This window comes from Trichomycterus rosablanca, chromosome 27 (genome assembly GCF_030014385.1).
Source record: "Trichomycterus rosablanca isolate fTriRos1 chromosome 27, fTriRos1.hap1, whole genome shotgun sequence".
In the NCBI taxonomy this organism is placed as follows: Eukaryota; Metazoa; Chordata; class Actinopteri; order Siluriformes; family Trichomycteridae; genus Trichomycterus; species Trichomycterus rosablanca.
The window spans coordinates 7,518,481-7,540,662 of NC_086014.1; the positions used below are offsets into that span (position 1 = coordinate 7,518,481).

A 22,182-nucleotide genomic window follows, 5' to 3' on the forward strand; every position below is an offset into this window, starting at 1 on the left:
ACATGTATTTTTGAGCAGACAGCTAATACATCTAGATAACCATGTAAACTTAATATGAAATCAAACATTACAGTAAAATTATAAATACAGTTAATCTAAACATACCACAGTTTACAAGTCGCTATGCTTTATTTTTTTCATAGTAGATTTAGGATTGAATTAAACAGTTAAACAGCTAAACAGTTGTAACACAGTGAGAATCCTGTTTATTTCTTTCTGCAATGTCTCGACTTTGCTTCTGTCTACATCAAGTAAATAATCTGTCAAATTGGCAGCACTTCAGCAGCAAACTATGGTCAGAGTTCAATCAGAAAGAACCAATCGTGCATGATGCTCAAGGTAACACAGCGGCAAGTAAGTGGCAATGCCTCACACATTACTAATCCCATCCTTAGCGTAAAACATGGTAGTGGTAGCTTTACGTTATGGGGGAGCTTCTCAGTGGAAAGCACAGAAAGACTGTTAAAAATAAAGGGGTATGAATGCAGCAATATACATGAATGTCCTTGAACCTCTGAGGTGCAAGCAAATACAGACATGGCTTCAAGGCAAGACTTGAATGTCGTTGAGTAGCTCAGCCAAAGCTCAGACTTATAAACCACTTTTTAACATTTGTGGTGAAACATGAAAGAATATCTGACAAAACTTGAGGGGATCTGACTTGAAGAATTGAATAAACTGCCCAAAGACAGATGGACAAAGATTTTAGAAATACATCCAAAAAGACTGTCAGCTGTAATTGGAGCTTTAACAGAAACTAAATAAATTTGTAAAATAAAGTTATACATTTGTGATTTTTAGTCAATATTTAAAAAGGTCAAAATAATTATATTTAATTATAGTTAATTATATTTAAAATCAAATCCACAACTCAAAAAAGAGTGTAAAAAGTCGAGTTGACTGAACACTTTATAAATAAACAATAAACAACTGAATAAATTACTTTATTTAAACATAATAAATGACAGAACTCTTTTCCTGCCAATAATTATGTTGTTTAATCTGAATTCATTTCAGTAGATAAATACTTTGTAAATCATCTTGGTTTCCTTTATGTATAGTTTTTATGGTTTATAAAAACAGCTAATAAACAAAAAAGGCTTGGTTCTTATTAACTCGTTTCTATTGTATTCCAGAGGTGCATATAATTATAAGTAATTATAAGTGTTATTATAAATAATACATACTTTGTTAAAAAAAACTGAAACTAAAATATTAACCTAAGTGCATAGATCAAGCATGTCACCCAATTTAAAACTACTGCAACTAGGATCTGAGCTTCATTTACTTCATCTAAAAATAGCTAAATCATCCAATATTAGGATTTCTTTTACAGTAGTTGCTTCATGTAAAGACCCAAGTACAAAGTACACCTGTACACACACATCAATCTTCTGAAGTTGGTTGTGCTAATTGTGATCATTAAAAGCTCAATTATTAATAAAGTGGATAAATAATTAATAATACAATGACATAATACTGTGTAATTCCTTAAAATGAGGTACAGTAAAAGTCCTGATTTGTACAATTAGCAGCACTGGAAAAGTCTAACCTGAGGTAACTTGATATGCAATGCAGAGTGAAACACCATTTTTACTGAAATTGGACTGAATTATATTTGTTATTTGTAATATGTATATATGTATTACTATTTACTATTTACTATTACTGTAATAGAATAATTTGTAATAGAATTTCATCTTCAGGCACTGTAAAAAAAAAAAAAAAAAAAAAAATATGCATGGTAATATAAATTCTGAATCTGAAGTACAGCAAATGCTTAAAGACAGCAAATTATTTAGACATACTCTCCTAGTACAAGTAGCTAAGCCTGTGTCATCAAATACTGCTGCTCACTGGGTTCAACAGATCTTTAAGCACATTTTATGAAATTATAAACAAAAAAACAATACAAAAAATTCCACATACACTGACATAACTTGAACAATTTCATGGCTAATTATGTGGAGTTTAATCCACTACATTCATGTGCAAGTAAAGATGGAACCGAGGTGGATATCAGAGGTGGATATCTTGGACAGGAGTATTTAACATAGTAATATAGTTAACAACAATAAAATAAACAAATAAATAAAAATTAAAAATCAACAAATAAAATACAAATGGCATGCACCACATGCTTATATGACTAGTACATTTTGAATTCACCTTTACTTAAATACATATAATAAAATCTAACCTTTATAGTAAGCTTTCTGTTTATTTGTTTAACACAATTTCCACTCATGAACACCTTATCTTATCAAGTGCCGTTTACAATATGAATCAGTTTTGACATTTTATCCATGAATATTGAGCTGTACACCAATGGAATTGGTTTGGTTTTCCGATATACAGTGCCTACAGAGAATTATTATACCCTATCGAAATCCTCACCTTTTGCCACATACCATGAAAATAAAACTAAATTAAGTCTATTTTTCAAGTTGTATTTACACATTATAGCCCTCATCATCAAAGTTAGCACCCTGTGATAAATGACAGCAATTTAAATAGTGAAACACCACTAGATTGGATTAGTGGATTAGTAACCACTTATGTTTGGATAAGAACAACTGCCCCACACCTGAAATCAATTGTAGTGGTTTTGATTACTTCAGAATAAAGATGTTCCTTTAGGATTCCACTACTAGTAGTGCATGGCTACACAAAAAAATCACTGTGGTTGGGGAAAAAACATTCAGAGGCTTAACCTATCCCTCAGAGTACCAAAAAGCTGCTAAATGACTGGTGCCAAAAGCTACAGGGAAACTAACAAGAGGCCAATGGCAACTTTGTTGTACATTTACAGACCAATCAATTTCACTCATACAGACTTGTAAGTCCGTTCTGGCCTGTAAAGCAAGAAAGAAGCTAATCTTCCTGAAAATGTGCTATGCTGACTCCCATTTGTGATTTGCCAACTGAAATAGTGTAATGCTATGTGACAAAATGTGGCAAAAGAAGAGAACAAGACTGAACTTTTTGGACTGAACTCCAACTGGTATGTTTGGTAAAAACTACCATAAAGCACAGGTGGTGGCAACATTAGGTTATGGGAATGTTTCTCTTTAGCAGACACTGGGCAACTGGTCAGGACATTCCCATAACCAATTGGTCAGGACTGAATGGAAATGGATGCTGACAAGTGCATCCAAATTCTTGAAAAAACATGTGGCCCTCTGCTAGACAGCTAAACACACCACCACAAAAAAGCAATGGCTTAAAGATAGGAAGGTGAATGGCCCTGACCTAAATGTAATGAAACAGTGAATTGCCATGTAAAACAAAAATTTTAAAGGGATATAAGTAAATGGAAATGGAAGTTAAATAAAGAATAATGTTTAAATGTTTAAATTCAGCTTATTTTTAAAAATGCATATAAGCTACAATATGTTGCTGTTGATAGACTAACTTTTTAGGTTGGTTTTTAACTGTTTTAACATCAAAGTGCTATTTTCAGTGGTTTCAGTCAAAATCTTTAAGTAATCTGGGGTTTCAGTGTTTTATTATCTATACTGTGTATTATTATCTGGCATTCATATAATTAATGGCTCAGCTAAACATCAACTATAATCAAGATCAAACAGCTTAAATACAATATATGACCAGAAGTATTAGGGCACATGACAATGAGCTTGTTGGACATCCAATTTATCCAATTAAATAAAACAAAAATAATATTAAAATATAGTGACCTGTATGTGAACTTTTCAACTAAAACAACTTTCTGCCACTTTTCTGAGAAGACTTCTCTAAAGTATGTCTGTGGGAATTTGTTGAATAAAAAATGCATTTGACTTGAACATATGTATTATTTAACCTGCTGTAAAGGATAAAAGTGAATTAAGGTCATATGAACATCACACCTGACTGAATGGTCTATTCCAGCTTATTATGTAAAATAAATAAATTAAATATTAATCCAATTCATTTGCATGAATAATTTTTTTTATAATAATAATAATAATAATAATAAAGACATTCACATGTTTATGTAACCTTTATGATTTAACCTGCTGTAAAGGACAAAAGTGAATAAACAAATTCCTTATGAACATCACACCTGAATGAACAGTCGATTCCAGCCTATTATGCGTGATTTTTCATTTGCTAAACAGTCCATTCCAGCATATTGCGCTCATCTGATCACTTGTAAATTGCTGGCACATACTCATCTATAGATATTAGCATACATATGGATGGCTGCCTTAAGCTCTTCACTGTAACGGGGATTATGTTTCTTGTGGGGCATTTAATTTCCACAAAGCTTTATTATATTGTAGTCTGACTTTTGAAGTAAAACAACCATCTCTTAGGCAAACCAGATATCCCTGCCAAGTCTCGAACTTGGAGCTTTCACTCAGAGAGGGAATGTGTTCACCAATTACACCACAGGGATTTGGTTTTCGTTTGCCATTGAGCAGTTGCTTTATTTTGGGAAAAAAAAACATTTTATAGATAGTTGTTTAAAACCTTAAAACAGTTATTGCAAATGCATAAAATTTGGGGACAAACCTTAACATTTAGAAAAATGACAATTTCAAAAACACTATAATTCCAATTTAAATATTATAAATAATATATATTTATAAAAAATGTATACATAAAATAAGTAATTCAAATAGAAAAAACAAACATTTCAGTTTGTTTAAAATGACTGTGTATGTGTACAAAATTCTTACCATATAATACTTACTGTATATGAATGTGTTGTGTTTAGATGTATAATGAATAAAATGAAATAAAACAATCAGTAAATAAAACCTACAACAGAAAAAATATGTAATTGTGTGTGTAAGTTCCAAAGACTAGTGAAGTCAGCTTGACGCTTTACGTACCCTTATCAAAGTTCTAATACCATGTCCAAAAATTAATAAATCCATGAAGAGCGATGACTTGCATTTAAAACTCTTTTACTGAGTACTTCAGAGCACAAAACAAAGGGTACAAAAGGTATCACAGGTAAATACTTGAGAGCACGGCAAGGTGAAAAAACTGTGCGACTCCACTCCAGTTGCACACTCCCATGGTGCACCACACCTGACTGTTATATACCGTAGCGCACTTTGACCTTTCCTCTGTTACACAAAAAAATAACATAAATAACCAAAGAATATAAATCAAAGATCATCATATAATGCTAAATTTAGAAATAAACAATTAATATGAAAGTACGCTTAGGCTCCTACATTACCGGCCCCTAATTGTTATCGAATTTATTGAAACTATTATTCAAAAGGATTAATTAAAGGGAGCCTACACATTTTCAACATAGTGCAGGTTACAATTTACAGGAGTGTATACATGAAACTCTTACCTCAAATCTTCAAGTTTCTTCCTCAGCTTTCTGAAGAAGACACAGCTTTGTCACTGGCCAACAAAGTACTGTAGTTTTGGTCTTGACCTTTACTTGCTGGACAAGTCCTCTTTTGTCAGGAAAAGTCTCTACCACTTTTCTATGTGGCCAGGAATTTCTAGGGGATGTCTCATCCACTATCAACACCACATCACCAACACTGAAGTTTCTTCCATCTGTGGACCACCTCTGGCGTTCTTGTAGCTGTGTGAGGTATTCTTTACACCAACGCTTCCATAAGATGTCTGCCAGGTACTGGACTTGCTTCCATCTTCTCTTGGCATACTGGTCCTCTTTGTTAAACACACCAGAAGGTAATGCTGATTTAACTTTAAGCAGAAGCAGGTGATTGGGTGTTAACGCCTCCAAGTCATTCAGGTCTGATGATGCTCTTGTGATGGGAATGCTGTTAATGACATAGCAGCATGTGCAGGCCTTCTTCATCCAAAACCTGCTCTCGTAAGGTCACACTGAATATTTTTTTCACAGAGCGGATCAGCCTCTTCCAGCTTCCACCATGATGCGAGCCTGCTGGAGGATTAAAATGCCATGCAATGCCTCTTTGCTGGAGATGTTTTGCAATGTTTTCCACTGCTGGATAGATTGTTTCAACTCTGTGTCAGCTGCTTTAAGGTTGGTGCCATTATCAGAATATTTCTCTTTTACCTGTCCTCTTCTTGCCATAAATCTTCTTATTGCATTGAGGCATGCATCTGTATCCAGAGAAGATGCAACTTCAAGATGGATGGCTCTTACAGCGAGGCAAGTAAAAATGACTCCATATCTTTTTACTTCTCCTCTTCCTCTTCTTACTAGAAAAGGACCGAAGTAATCCATGCCAATTCTGGTTAAAGGTGGATCAACAGGGAGGACTCTGCATGCAGGTAAGTCAGCCATTAGTTGTTTCCCAGCCACTCCATGTAGCCTTCTGCAGGTTATGCACTTTGACAGCAGCCTTCTGATGGCACCACTGGCTCCAGGGATCCAAAACCTTTCTCTTAGTTTAGACAGCATGTGGTTTCTGCCTGCATGAGCCGTGACTTCATGTATGTTTCTCAGTACAAGAGTGGTGATGTGAGACTGTTTAGGCAGTATAACTTGCTGCTTGGATTCAACTGGCATGGCTGATTGACTTAACCTTCCACCCACTCTCATCACACCATCGTGAAGCACTGGGTTTAGTTTGTGTAGTGGGCTACTCCTCTTAACTCTGTGCTGCTCCTTTAACATCATCATGTCCTCTTTGAGACTTTGGTGTTGGCTGTACTTCACAAGCTGTGTCTCTGCATCAGCCAAATCAGCACAGGTTAAGTCTGCTCCTTTTATTGTCCTTTTGAAATTCTCCATATTAATTTCATCACCTGATATCCGCATTTCCTCTCTTTTTGTTTTCAGCTCCATCAGCAGCCTTTTCAGCTTGAGAAACCAAGCAATAGCTCGCTTCAATTTAGTCCAGGATGAGAAATGATACATTAACTGGTCTGTTGCATTGTGGAGCCTCTGTGACTGGATAACGTGTGTTTGAGCAACTCCTTTTACTTCCAAGTCTTCACAACTCAAAACTGTGTGGTCCGGATTTGCAGGCCACTGCTCTGGAGACTGGAGGATGAAGTCTGGTCCTGACAGCCAACTTTCACATCTCAGGAAAGCCTCTGCAGTTAGTCCTCTTGAGACATAATTAGCATATGGATGTGAGTGTTGCAGGATAGTTGTCACTTGGTTTGCCACAAAAGTTTTGAATCTTGTTGTTTCACTGTTTTTAAATACTTAATAACTGCTGTACTGTCTGTCCCCAAAACTGAATCTTGCAGGTCCAGCTCCAGCTCCTTTCGCAGTAACTTGTCCATTTTGACAGCAACTGTAGCAGCAGTTAACTCCAGCCGTGGGATAGTTGGAGTTTTCAATGGTGCAACTCTGGCTCTAGCCATCATTAGAGTGGATTCTATATCACCTCTGGAGTTGTGTAGCACCAGGTAGCTTGCTGTCTCATACGCATCTTCACTCGCATCAGCAAAAGGTGAAGCTGTGCAAAGACTGGTGAGCCAAAGTGCTTGGTTTTAATGCATCTGTCCACTCTAAAATTTTTCAGATGTTTGAGTCCTGACATCCATTTTTCCAGCCTTTGATGATGTTGTCGGGCAACTCTTCATCCCAGGCATACTTCAGGCGACATAACTCTTGGAGAAGTCTTTTAGCTTGCAAAATTACTGGAACAAGGAATCCCAAAGGGTCAAAGATAGAGCTCACAAGAGACAGCAGTCCTTTTCTGGTGTGTGGGCGCTCTTTGAGACTAATTTTGAACTTAAACTGATCACTTTAAGCACACCACTGGATTCCCAGGGCTCTCTCCATCGGTAAGTAATCTTGGTCCAAATCCAAATCTTGGAATCCTTGTGCTCATTCACTTTCTGGAATCAGGTTGAGCAATCTCCGGCTGTTACTTGACCACTTTGTCAGCCTGAAGCCTCCTTTAGCCAGCTTTCGTGTTAAGGCAGCTGCCAGTGAAATAGCACTGTCCTCATCCACTGTTGACTTGATGCAGTCATCCACATAAAAATGTCTTTTGACAGTTTTAGCTGCTTCCTGGCCGAACTCTTCTCCAAAGTCTGAAGCACATTTCTGCATGGCAAATGTTGCTACACTGGGTGATGAAGTAGCTCCAAAAATGTGGACTAGCATTTTATGCTCCACCAGCTCTTGATTGTAGTCACCTTGAGGCCACCAGAGGAATCTGAGTAGGTCTGTGGGTGTGTTCGAAAACCTAGGAAGCTCTCTACATAGGCAGCATTTTACGTCATCTTGTGCGCGCTCCCGAGAATGAGGCTGTTCGAAATCCTAGATGCCTTAAAATGCGCACTGAGGAAGAACCAGGGCCATCTTCTGCTGTGACTTCCCAGCTGTCTGAGGAGAGAGGAAGGAAGAGGCAGGGAAGTTTGTTAGAACTCCTTAGAGAGGACATGGAGAGGGAGAGGGAGAGAGAGAGAGAAGACAGGCTAGAACAGGCAGAACAGGAGCGGTCTGAATGCTTGTTCAGTCTTCTTGAAAGACTTGTTAATAAAATAAATTAGATTTGTTATTTAAATAAAGGTTTTTTAAAAGTAAAACTGTACTCTGGTTTTGTTTACAGAAAATGCTTGTTATCTTAAATTCAATCTATGCAATAGTTCAGTTTTCTAGTTTTAAATAGCTATATGACATTTTCTTTGATAAAAGTCACTGTTGTCTTTAAAATAATTTTATTAAGTTTTGGAATATCACAACGACAGAACAAAACTTAAATAATTTTAATAGCAGAACTACACAACTGCATTAGTATATACAACATATTCAATATATACAATTTGTTTTATATTTACAATTTATTTAGGTTCCTGGACCATCAGCAATGGTGGCACAAAGTTGCTCCCTTAACTGACGACCACTTGTTGCTTCTGTGCTGTCTTCATCCTGAGCATCCTCTTCCTCTTCAGCATCTCCTTCCCCATCAGGCTGAACAATATCCCCTGCTCCCATACAGATGTTGTGCAGAGTAACGCAGGCAGCAATCACCTCTGGCACAAAACTTGGGTGGACTTCGAGAGCATGTAGAAAGATGGACCTCCACCTGGTCTTCAGCATCCCAAAAGCACGTTCAATTACAGAGCGTGCTTTTGCATGATGCCTGTTGAAGGCTACATGCTCCTTAATTCTTACAGGCTTTTTAAAGGGTGTTATAAGGGCAATGGGGTGTGTGATACAGGGGTATCCACCATCACCAAGGATCATGTAGCCTCTTGGTGGGAATATGGCCTGCTGGTAAAGAGTGCTTTGTCGAATCATGCACTGACCCAGGAAAACCAATAAAAACATCTAAAAACTTGCCTTGGTGGTCACACACAGATTGCAGGTGTATTGATGTATAGAGCTTCCGGTTCCTGCAGCACTGTGCATATGGTTCTCCTGGAGCTTTGATTCTAATGTGGCACCCATCTATGGCACCAACTACAGATCGAAAAGCTACATGATTTGCCAGTTTTACAAATCCCTCGGCGATTCTCTGCAAGTCCTCTTGTTTTGGGTGGCAAACGATTTGGGGAAGAATTCGCCTTATTTCTCTGGCCACCCGGTGAATCACATCATGGACTGTAGTACGGGGCATGGAAAATGCACGGGAAACAACACGATATGATGTGCCACATGCCAGCCAAAATAAAAAAACCAAAACTTCAATGGTTTTCCCCCAGCCATGAGTGCTCTCATTATGGACCAGCTGGAAAAGCACTTTCAGGGAGGCAAGTTTACAGCCAGAGGGCAGTATTTAGTTGGCCTTTCTAAAGCAGTATAAATTAATTACATGTATGTAAATAATTGTATATAAGTAAATGTAAATAAATGTATAATAGTTTACTGGATGCCATTTGTAATTATTTAAATTATTTGTCAATACTTATAGTGTGAATGTTATAACTCTATAACTCTATAAACTCTATAGTGTTTAGAGTTTGTTGAGGAATAAATCTTATTTGAATTGACTGTGGTTGTTTTATTAAGGTTATCTTTAAGTGTGTATGGGTTTTATAATACTGAATCATTTGTATGAATAGTTTGTGTAACATCTTTCATTCATAAATCTGTAAAATAAAATTACTAAGAAATTATTATTAATTACTTCTCAAACTTTAAACTATTTGAAGTTATGTAGAAAGTGTTTACGGTTTGTAACTTTTAAATTTTTTCCCCTCAGAGGGTTTAGGGGGAAGTTTCCCCTCAGAAAATCTGTGTGGAAATCTTACCCGTTCAAGATCAGCAATCAGAGCCCATCTTCTTAAATTTCTTCGTCTGACAGCAGCACGTCGGAAAATTCGTTTTCTACGCTGTTCTTTCAAAGCTAGTATTATTAAAACAGCTACAAAAGCGGTAAGTGCAGCATCCATGGTAAAATAACAGTATAAGCGTTCAAGAAACTAAAGCCGAGGACTCGCTGAGATAAAGCTACACCGGTGGGCGGGGACGGTCGATGACGTAATCGCTGTCTAAGTAGCGCGTTCGAATAACCTGACTTATAAGTCATTGACTTATTACAGGGGTGTCCAAACTTTGATAATGTGAAAGTGCCCGAGGGCCAATAGTCCCTGATGACATTATTTTAAACAATAAAATATGCAGGCCGCTCAGGTGGCGCAGCGGTAAAGTACGCAAGCTTACCCAGGGCTCTAGAGTGCGACCAATTTGGTCGCACATGCGACCTAATTTCTCAATGGTGCGACTAAAAAAAATCTCAGGTCGCACCGGTGTGACCAGGCGTCCGAGGGAAAAAAAAAACGACACACATTAGGCCAATATCATGGTCTAAACCAATCAGAGATAGTGAAGGGCGGGACAATATTGTAGCGGTGATGTGAGCGACATTCAGCTCAGCCAATCAGAATGCAGCACCACGTGCGTTCGGACGTTCTGCCGTAAGTTTAGTTTTGTATATGAGACTCGCCGGATGTCCCCAGAATGAAAGTTCGGGTTCTGGAGCTCGGCGGTGTAAAGTGCTGTAACGCTCACTTAAGTCCTGACTAAACAGTTAAAGTGACTCTACCCTGTCGTGTGCCTTTATTCCCACACCTCCACCACCGCACAGCAAAAGACCCGCAGCATCCCCACCGGACAGCGGCTAGGTGAGCCGACCCTCTACGGTAGCAAGGGGCTAATGCTAGCGGTAAAGTGCCGCGATAGTGAAAGTAAAAACACGACAATATTTTCGTTAAGTAAAATATAAAAATAACTAAAAGACCAAAATATATTACAATACATGTAGTCAAAATACGCAGTGAGTGCACCGCAAGCGATTTTGGGAATCTGTGTAAAAGATTCAGTAAAGCCGATAATATAATGCACTGCATTTAAGATTACACTAACACACACACAAACATATACATATAATTTTAAATATACACACACATATAAATAGATATACACACATACATACACATTTACTCTATTATTTTTATAATTTTTATAAGTGTGCTATAATTAGTCTGTAATACTATAATTAACTGTAAAGAAGACAGTGGCCGGCAATAGTATATTTGTGACTGGTTCTAATACATTTCGAATTGAAAGGCTGAAAAAGCCCAATGCATCTATAAAACACATTACATGCCGCGATAAATGCACTGCCCAAGTGTCCCCTCTCCCCACTGCCCTTCATTGTCAGGCAGCAGCAAACAGATCATCAGACGAGGCCATGTTGACCAGATTGTTAGTTATTTCCAAGTCAATATTGCCTGTATGGACAGTGATTAAAAAAAAAAAAAAAAAAAAAAAAAAAAAAGTGAACCTGTAAAACTGCGGTGTTAAATGCGATGCGGTCGAAAATTTGGGTGCACCTAACTTTTGTGCTGGTGCACCTAAGAAAAAAAGTTAGGTGCACCAGTGCAACCAGTGCAAAACGTTAGTCTAGAGCCCTGTTACCAGAGTTGGGGCTTCAAATACATCATATCGAATCTCAGCTCTGCCTTTCCAACTTGGCTGGGTGGCAGTATGAACAACAATTGGCCGTTGTTCAGGGTTAGAAGGTAAGAAAGTCGGATCATAGGTCCTCATAACTGCCTAGCTGACTGATGGCACCTGCACAGGGCTGAGGAATAATGCTGATGGGGGTGTGGCCCTCCATACACAGTGCCCGTCAAGTATATGAACTCGACTTGTGCAGGTGCACTATCTGTACTGACTGTATGTGCCGGAGGCCCCCTGTGTAAGTCAGTTGAGAGGCGTCCCTAGTCAGCGGTGAAGGGTCGTCAGGGTAATTGGACACAACTAGACTGGGGGATAAAAATGGGGGGAAAAGAGGGGAAAACATTAAAATAATAAAATATGCATATAATGCGCTGTTATTTAATCATTTTATTTTCACACCGCGAACAACAACCAAATGTAAGCATTCAGGTGCCAAACATGGTTTGGGTTTAAACTATAACAATGCATGGCTACCCTTGGAGTATTTCCTGGCATACATAACCATAAGACAAAAGAGAAAAAAAGATGTTCATATTGAACAATCCTTGACAATGTGCTTAAGTTATCTGGCTAACTCAGAAATCATGCTTTTCAGAATATTGTGCATCAATAAAGCATAAAAACACACGATTATTTTATAGATCTATTAAGAAAACCTTTTAATACTGTAATGTGCAGAAACAAGACTGGGAAATACTGCTCTAAATTACCATTTAAAAACCTATAAATACCTGAAACAATCAAGTTACCAGACAATAAATGTACTTTATAAATCATGTTATTTACTGCTATAAAAAAGTTCAATTGTGTTAAAAAAAAATACAGTCCGTGTAAACACTTAGTCCATATAAATATTAGATACAAATGTGTTTTTAAAACACTACAAACATCACAAATATAAATCATGTTTACAACCATGTGATTGAATAACCTGAATAAACTGCAGAGATAAACACTGCAAACGAGTTTCGCTTCTTTCTCAAACAGTACCGAGGGGAAGGAGGCGGGGATAAGCGGTTTTGATAGACAGGTCTAGCAGCCAATGGAGATACTCGTTAAAGAGATGTGTGATTTCATTCATCTTTTTATTGGTCATTTTGATATTCGCTGCTATGGACAGACGGAGATTTATACCCACAATCAACACATGTAAAAAAGTAAACACCGCTAAAAGTCTTTTTAATCAGACAGCGACGATAATTTATTTTTTCTGTTCGACTGTGCTGGTAATTTAAGACAGAAGACGATTGGCCCGCGGGCCGGACTTTGGACATGCCTGCTCTTGGTGGTGGCATTACTGGTGGTATTTGAAGATTGTCCCTGTGGCTGTGTGCAAGCGAAACATGCTGTGATGATGACTGAAAGGTAGGTGGCACTGCAATATTAATCTCAGGTACAGCAGGTTTGGGTATTTGTTCAGCCATTGGATTAAACGTTTCAAGTTATTCCTCTTCATCACTGAAGTCCATATGTCCATATTGTGAGCTGGCATATTTCTGCAAAGCTTCTATTTTAGCATCCGATTCAGCCAAAGCATGTCCGCCTTCATTCATAATGAGGATGGTGATACTATGCTTCCATATTGTGATCCAGATCTGCGTGAATGTCTGCTGGTTTTAGAACAGGTAGATTTCACCTCCACCTGTGCTGTGTGCCCTGCGTCCTCCGCGCACACATGCACTGGTTCCACTGCCACCTCTCAGCCTTGCTCAGCCTTTGCCAAAACATTTTTCATCCAGTCCTCACATTTCCAAAAGAAGTCGTTAATGCATTTATTGTTAGGCTCAAACCATGTTTTTTGATCCTCCACATACTCCGACATAAACTTCCTCATTCCCTTTTGCAGGTCAATGAATTCTTGTTGCAAATTATTAAAATCCACACACAGTTTATTTCTAACAACATCCACATTAGAATCATTTTCATTAATTCTTTAAGTTGTTTTATCATACCTGATATTTGAGACTACTTGTATTTGCGTGCGTTGATTTGTTTTTTGTTTCAGTTCCTCCATAGCCTTTTCTGTCACTTTTACAATCCGTTTTTCGGAATTTTTTTTTTTTTACAATATTTTTCCAAAATATTAATCCACATTAACGAAAATATCCACAGGATCCAGTGAAATGTACCAAAAAACTGTGCGACTCCACTCCAGTTCCACACTCCCATGGTGCACCACTGCACCACACCTGACTGTTAAATACCACAGCACACTTTGACCTTTCCTCTGTTACACAAAAAATAACACAAATAACCAAAGAATATAAATCAAAGATCATCAACAAAATCATATAATGCTAAATTTAGAAATAAACAGTTAATATGAAAGTACACTATGAAAAGTAAGTACACTATGAAAAGTAAACAGTTAATATGAAAGAGTGTCTTTCTTCTTACCATAGCCATGTGCAGACAATGTGGCCTTCCATTCAGCCAGTGACACCGTGGCTGTTTCCTCACAGTACCAGTTCCCATAGTACTGGTGATGTGTAGGTGGTTTCCTCTCTTTCTGGCATTTTTTGCACCTGATAATGTCAGTGTGGCGAACATACTTATGGGTGTGTATGCCAGTCTTCTCCCTCTGCAGCTTCCTTTTGCGGTACCACTGTGTATTGTAAGGAACATCTGGCACCGGTGTTGCTGATGACATGACCTGAGAGGGTCCAGCTGTAGCAGCAGGCAGAATATGCTGCAGGCAGAATATGCTGTAGTCTAGATAGAGCAGCTGGTCCATGGCTGTCCGGACATGGTCTAGGTAAAAGATAAACCTGGCCTTGAGGTGGCAACAGTGGAAGAGAACGATGTTTGTGGAGACTGGTGAGCCCTGGAGAGTTGGAGGAAAGAGTTTCTGAGGAGGGGTAGACGATGGTACACTCTAAAAAATAATATACTGGATCTACTTAAAAAAATTATGGTAACAATTTGCATGCATTTTTCTATGTAATCTCAACTCGAATGTTTTAAGTAAATGCAACAAGCCTCTCGCTGTTAAACTGACTTAACTAAATTAGGTAATATCAACATGAAAATCTTTAAAACCATCACGCAAAATTAATCTGAACCTACTTAATTTTAATTTCATTGTTTTGTTCCACAGACCCAAATAAATTAGGTTCCGCTGATATGAATATGCTGAATATTATTGTAATGTTGACACGATAGGAATCAGCTCTTTTACTGAATCATTGGACAGACACTTGTTCATACACATATACATTCATACCACAAATTCACATGCTGATGCATTTCTCATCTTATCATCAAAGTTTAATCAGTTTATCTGGACACAAGGTTGTTGTAGAGAACAACACACTCTACAACATACTTGTATCCAGATAAACTAACTCAACTTTGTGAATTTGTGTACCCAAATTATTGAGCATGCATCAAAGCATTATTCAGCATAGCCACACTGTTCCCAACGCTGGGCTGCACGGTCACGGTAGGTCTGGATACCACTGCCGCAAGTCCTTCTGGGTAAAGCTCCGCCCCTTCCCAGTATTTAAACATAATACATTCAGGCAACTCAGATATTTTAGTTGGCTCAACTCAAAATTGGTATGATGTTGTACTAAAGCAAAATAATGCGTTGAAAAAGGTTAAAATTTTGAGTTTGTCTAAAATAATGTCTTTTTAAATTGCCCGAACTTAAAATTTTTAACAAATGTAACAAACTTATTTTTTTATGTTGAACTGACTTGTTATATTACGTTTAATTTACTAATGTGCTGAATAATTTTTTAGAGTGTAGGCTGGAGTCAAAGTTTAATCGCTTTTTGGTCTTTGCCATCCCAGCAGTGTCTGGAGGGAGAACAAAGACATGAGGGTTACTCGTTGACTCTGAGGTGGTGAGACTCTCCTGGAGCATGGCGTGCTGAGTCACAGGACCAGACACTGATGCTCCTGAGAGCGGCTGCGCCGACAGTACCTGCAAAGTCATGCAAACACATCAGTTAGAATTTAAATAAAGTAGTTCCAACAATTCATTACAGTTGATAATCGCTTGACTCACCACTCTGACAATGTGGCCGTATTAACTTCAGGCAGCTGGATGGTGGTCTCCTGCATCACATGCGCATTACTAACAATGCACTCTCTCTAATGTGCTTGTAAGCACGAGTGATGAGGGTCCATCTTCCAAGCCTCACCCCCTCGACACGCTTCGGGTGTGGAAAATCCATGCAAAGCTTTACAAAAATGGCTTCCACAACCCTGTTGCAGTCTGGCCACTGTGCTGGACTGTTTGATCTGAGAAAACACCTACAGAGAGAGAAAAAAAAAAAAATATATATATATATATATATATATATATATATATACAGTGTATCACAAAAGTGAGTACACCCCTCACATTTCTGCAGATATTTAAGTATATCTTTTCATGGGACAACACCGACAAAATGACACTTTGACACAATGAAAAGTAGTCTGTGTGCAGCTTATATAACAGTGTAAATTTATTCTTCCCTCAAAATAACTCAATATACAGCCATTAATGTCTAAACCACCGGCAACAAAAGTGAGTACACCCCTTAGTGAAAGTTCCTGAAGTGTCAATATTTTGTGTGGCCACCATTATTTCCCAGAACTGCCTTAACTCTCCTGGGCATGGAGTTTACCAGAGCTTCACAGGTTGCCACTGGAATGCTTTTCCACTCCTCCATGACGTCATCACGGAGCTGGCGGATATTCGAGACTTTGCGCTCCTCCACCTTCCGCTTGAGGATGCCATAAAGATGTTCTATTGGGTTTAGGTCTGGAGACATGCTTGGCCAGTCCATCACCTTTACCCTCAGCCTCTTCAATGAAGCAGTGGTCGTCTTAGAGGTGTGTTTGGGGTCATTATCATGCTGGAACACTGCCCTGCGACCCAGTTTCCGGAGGGAGGAGATCATGCTCTGCTTCAGTATTTCACAGTACATATTGGAGTTCATGTGTCCCTCAATGAAATGTAACTCCCCAACACCTGCTGCACTCATGCAGCCCCAGACCATGGCATTCCCACCACCATGCTTGACTGTAGGCATGACACACTTATCTTTGTACTCCTCACCTGATTGCCGCCACACATGCTTGAGACCATCTGAACCAAACAAATTAATCTTGGTCTCATCAGACCATAGGACATGGTTCCAGTAATCCATGTCCTTTGTTGACATGTCTTCAGCAAACTGTTTGTGGGCTTTCTTGTGTAGAGACTTCAGAAGAGGCTTCCTTCTGGGGTGACAGCCATGCAGACCAATTTGATGTAGTGTGCGGCGTATGGTCTGAGCACTGACAGGCTGACCCCCCACCTTTTCAATCTCTGCAGCAATGCTGACAGCACTCCTGCGCCTATCTTTCAAAGACAGCAGTTGGATGTGACGCTGAGCACGTGCACTCAGCTTCTTTGGACGACCAACGCGAGGTCTGTTCTGAGTGGACCCTACTCTTTAAAAACGCTGGATGATCTTGGCCACTGTGCTGCAGCTCAGTTTCAGGGTGTTGGCAATCATTTTGTAGCCTTGGCCATTTTCATGTAGCGCAACAATTCGTCTTTTAAGATCCTCAGAGAGTTCTTTGCCATGAGGTGCCATGTTGGAACTTTCAGTGACCAGTATGAGAGAGTGTGAGAGCTGTACTACTAAATTGAACACACCTGCTCCCTATGCACACCTGAGACCTAGTAACACTAACAAATCACATGACATTTTGGAGGGAAAATGACAAGCAGTGCTCAATTTGGACATTTAGGGGTGTAGTCTCTTAGGGGTGTACTCACTTTTGTTGCCGGTGGTTTAGACATTAATGGCTGTATTTTGAGTTATTTTGAGGGAAGAATAAATTTACACTGTTATATAAGCTGCACACAGACTACTTTTCATTGTGTCAAAGTGTCATTTTGTCGGTGTTGTCCCATGAACAGATATACTTAAATATCTGCAGAAATGTGAGGGGTGTACTCACTTTTGTGATACACTGTATATATATACTGTATATATACAGTGTATCACAAAAGTGAGTACACCCCTCACATTTCTGCAGATATTTAAGTATATCTTTTCATGGGACAACACTGACAAAATGACACTTTGACAATGAAAAGTAGTCTGTGTGCAGCTTATATAACAGTGTAAATTTATTCTTCCCTCAAAATAACTCAATATACAGCCATTAATGTCTAAACCACCGGCAACAAAAGTGAGTACACCCCTTAGTGAAAGTTCCTGAAGTGTCAATATTTTGTGTGGCCACCATTATTTCCCAGAACTGCCTTAACTCTCCTGGGCATGGAGTTTACCAGAGCTTCACAGGTTGCCACTGGAATGCTTTTCCACTCCTCCATGACATCACGGAGCTGGCGGATATTCGAGACTTTGCGCTCCTCCACCTTCCGCTTGAGGATGCCCCAAAGATGTTCTATTGGGTTTAGGTCTGGAGACATGCTTGGCCAGTCCATCACCTTTACCCTCAGCCTCTTCAATAAAGCAGTGGTCGTCTTAGAGGTGTGTTTGGGGTCATTATCATGCTGGAACACTGCCCTGCGACCCAGTTTCCGGAGGGAGGGGATCATGCTCTGCTTCAGTATTTCACAGTACATATTGGAGTTCATGTGTCCCTCAATGAAATGTAACTCCCCAACACCTGCTGCACTCATGCAGCCCCAGACCATGGCATTCCCATCACCATGCTTGACTGTAGGCATGACACACTTATCTTTGTACTCCTCACCTGATTGCCCCAAAGATGTTCTATTGGGTCTGATCTTGTCTGGAGACATGCTTGGCCAGTCCATCACCTTTACCCTCAGCCTCTTCAATAAAGCAGTGGTCGTCTTAGAGGTGTGTTTGGGGTCATTATCATGCTGGAACACTGCCCTGCGACCCAGTTTCCGGAGGGAGGGGATCATGCTCTGCTTCAGTATTTCACAGTACATATTGGAGTTCATGTGTCCCTCAATGAAATGTAACTCCCCAACACCTGCTTGAGACCATCTGAACCAAACAAATTAATCTTGGTCTCATCAGACCATAGGACATGGTTCCAGTAATCCATGTCCTTTGTTGACATGTCTTCAGCAAACTGTTTGCGGGCTTTCTTGTGTAGAGACTTCAGAAGAGGCTTCCTTCTGGGGTGACAGCCATGCAGACCAATTTGATGTAGTGTGCGGCGTAAGGTCTGAGCACTGACAGGCTGACCCCCCATCTTTTCAATCTCTGCAGCAATGCTGACAGCACTCTTGCGCCTATCTTTCAAAGACAACAGTTGGATGTGACGCTGAGCACGTGCACTCAGCTTCTTTGGACGACCAACGCGAGGTCTGTTCTGAGTGGACCCTGCTCTTTTAAAACGCTGGATGATCTTGGCCACTGTGCTGCAGCTCAGTTTCAGGGTGTTGGCAATCTTCTTGTAGCCTTTGCCATCTTCATGTAGCGCAACAATTCGTCTTTTAAGATCCTCAGAGAGTTATTTGCCATGAGGTGCCATGTTGGAACTTTCAGTGACCAGTATGAGAGAGTGTGAGAGCTGTACTACTAAATTGAACACACCTGCTCCCTATGCACACCTGAGACCTAGTAACACTAACGAGTCACATGACATTTTGGAGGGAAAATGACAAGCAGTGCTCAATTTGGACATTTAGGGGTGTAGTCTCTTAGGGGTGTACTCACTTTTGTTGCCGGTGGTTTAGACATTAATGGCTGTATATTGAGTTATTTTGAGGGAAGAATAAATTTACACTGTTATATAAGCTGCACACAGACTACTTTTCATTGTGTCAAAGTGTCATTTTGTCAGTGTTGTCCCATGAAAAGATATACTTAAATATCTGCAGAAATGTGAGGGGTGTACTCACTTTTGTGATACACTGTATATATATATTAGGGCTGTCAAACGATTAAAATTTTTAATCGCGATTAATCTCAGAATTTCATATAGTTAATCGCGATTAATCGCATTAAAAAAAAATCTGTGTAAATGTTATAGAAAACAAGGATTTTTAAGTGAAATGTTACAATTAAAATGGTGAACACATTTTATGCTAAATGTACTTATGTTAAAAACTGCTGGGACAAGAGAAAACTGTAAGGGAGTTTATTCACTCACATACTAGGCAGTAAATGTCAGATTGTAGGTTAGAATTTCTCCATCAGCAAACATTGTAGATCAGCGGTGCTTTAGGTGGGATAAGGCGTAGTTATTGTATCAGACTTGTCTGTGGTTGTATCGTGACGATGGTTTGATGGACGTTTCTACACGAAGTGAGTGTGTTTTGACCCTTTGGGGCTTCCATAGTTCATGAACTAACGTGCTCGACTCAGCTTTCCGGTATTCGGTACAGAAGAAGAAGTTAATTAAGTGTAATAAAGTGTTCTGCTCCCGACAACTTGTGAATATAGCGTGTATTTATTTCTTTATTATGCAAGTGCATCACTACCACGATCGGTTACATTATGTTAACAAACCGCAAATGAAAAACGGTGGCAAGTCCGACATTAAAACGTTTGTTCTACCAGTCAAGTGTCAACATGAACTAGAATTTGCGTTAATGGCACTAATTTTTTTAATCGCGTTAAATTGAGGTCGCGTTAATGCGTTATTATCGCGTTAACTTCGACAGCCCTAATATATATATATATATATATATATATAGATATATATATATATATATATATATATATATATATATATATATATAGATATAGATATAGATATATACAAATATATACACAGTATATAAATATAAATATATACAGTTGTGCATATAAACTTACCGTCTTGTTGACTCTACACCTGAAGCTACAATTTTCTTGGTCGCTCTGAAATGCCCCTTGTTCAATGTGACATGATGACGTGGAGAATACACTGTGCGACCCTTGTCATAGTCACCCAGAGCCTGCCAAAGGGTGATGAGATGGTCTGACTTCCCGTGACAATGCAAGGCTGTGGTCTTTCAAGTTGACTAAATAGTCTGCCAGCTCTTGAACTGCCACATACCCCACAACGTGATCTGGCCCAACAGAGTCCTGAATGAATAAACACAAGTAGTTAGACAATAACAGAAGAATTGCTACAAAGTGCACCTTTTTGAAGCTTGAGATCATTGACAAGCTCCTCCCGTGTAATTCTGGGCTGACCTCACCTTTCTCAGAATCATTCTTACCCCACGAGGTGAGATCTTGCATGGAGCTCCAGAGCGAGGGTGATTGACTGTGATCTTGTATTTCTTCCATTTTCTAATTATCGTGCCAACAGTGTCTTGCTGATGGTCTTGTAGCCCATTCCAGCCTTGTGCAGGTCTACAATCTTGTCCCTGACGTCCTTTGATAGCTCTTTGGTCTTGCCCATGGTGGTCGAGAGATTTGAACAGAAGAAACTGATTCTGTGACAGGAGTCTTTTATACAGGGACAGGACTAATTTGTGTGCGTCATGGGCACATAACCGGTCTGTGGGGGTCAGAATTCTTGCTGGTTGGTAGGGGATCAAATACTTATTTCCCTTAATTAAATACAAATTAATTTATAACTTTTATTTAATGTTTTTATTCTGGATTTTTTGTTGATATTCTGTCTCTCTCTGTTCAAATAAACCTTCCATAAAACTTATAGACTGTTCAAGTCTTTGTAAAGGGGTAAACTTACAAAATCAGCAGGGGATCAAATACTTATTCTCCCCACTGTACATCTATAAGTTCTTAACAGGTGTCAAACCTAAAAGATCTTGTATTCACATGAATATATTTAATCCAGGCCAACCAGTATATTTCTTTGGCACTGTATAATCTACCAGGTTCCTCCCCAGCACCTCCTGAGCCAATTGGTTAGCTGCATGTCGAACAAGACCACTGTAGGAGTGTAGCCCCCCACTTTCTGCTGCTGCCATGCTCCTGTCTTCATTCCACCGGGCGAGGCCATCCAACAGATACGCCTGGAAAAAGGTGTCACTTGCCAGGGTTACCGAAACATATAACGCATACTAATTGTGATTCTGGTATTAATTGTTTAAGAAAACCGAAGACCTGTCTCAAACAAATTATGCATGAATTTATAAATTCATACTTACCAGGAATGAACCTGTTCATGTGCAGATGAAAGGACTCCAGTGAAGTAGATCCTCTCACACACCTGTAGGTTGGCAGCCTGTGCCCACCCTTCACTATGGTTCCGGTCTGCATGTACAGCTGTACACCTGGAGGGTCCTGGATGCAGGCGATGTGCTTTCCCTGTGACTTCCAGATCTCAGCCATTCTTGCAGTGTTGATGAGAGGCACGCCAAGGGTGTTGTGTCCCTTCTCACCATCATAGGCCTGAATCAACTCCGTTATGAGTGCCTCAACCTCCCTGCAACTCCGGGT

The 22,182-nt window shown here is 39.3% G+C and overlaps 2 long non-coding RNA genes across 2 annotated transcripts in view; both read left to right on the forward strand.

Moving 5' to 3' along the window:
- The first annotated feature begins 6,855 nt into the window (after window positions 1–6,855).
- LOC134304226 (uncharacterized) lies at window positions 6,856–7,707 on the forward strand. Its single transcript, XR_010007787.1, has 3 exons — window positions 6,856–7,050; window positions 7,171–7,332; window positions 7,449–7,707. It is a non-coding gene; the product is annotated as an uncharacterized LOC134304226 (long non-coding RNA).
- A 5,259-nt stretch (window positions 7,708–12,966) lies between these two features.
- Window positions 12,967–22,182, forward strand: part of LOC134304323 (uncharacterized) — a 35,946-nt gene continuing 26,730 nt past the window's right edge. Inside the window, exon 1 of the long non-coding RNA XR_010007816.1 lies at window positions 12,967–13,210. This is a non-coding gene — a long non-coding RNA (uncharacterized LOC134304323). The remainder of the gene's footprint in view (window positions 13,211–22,182) is intronic.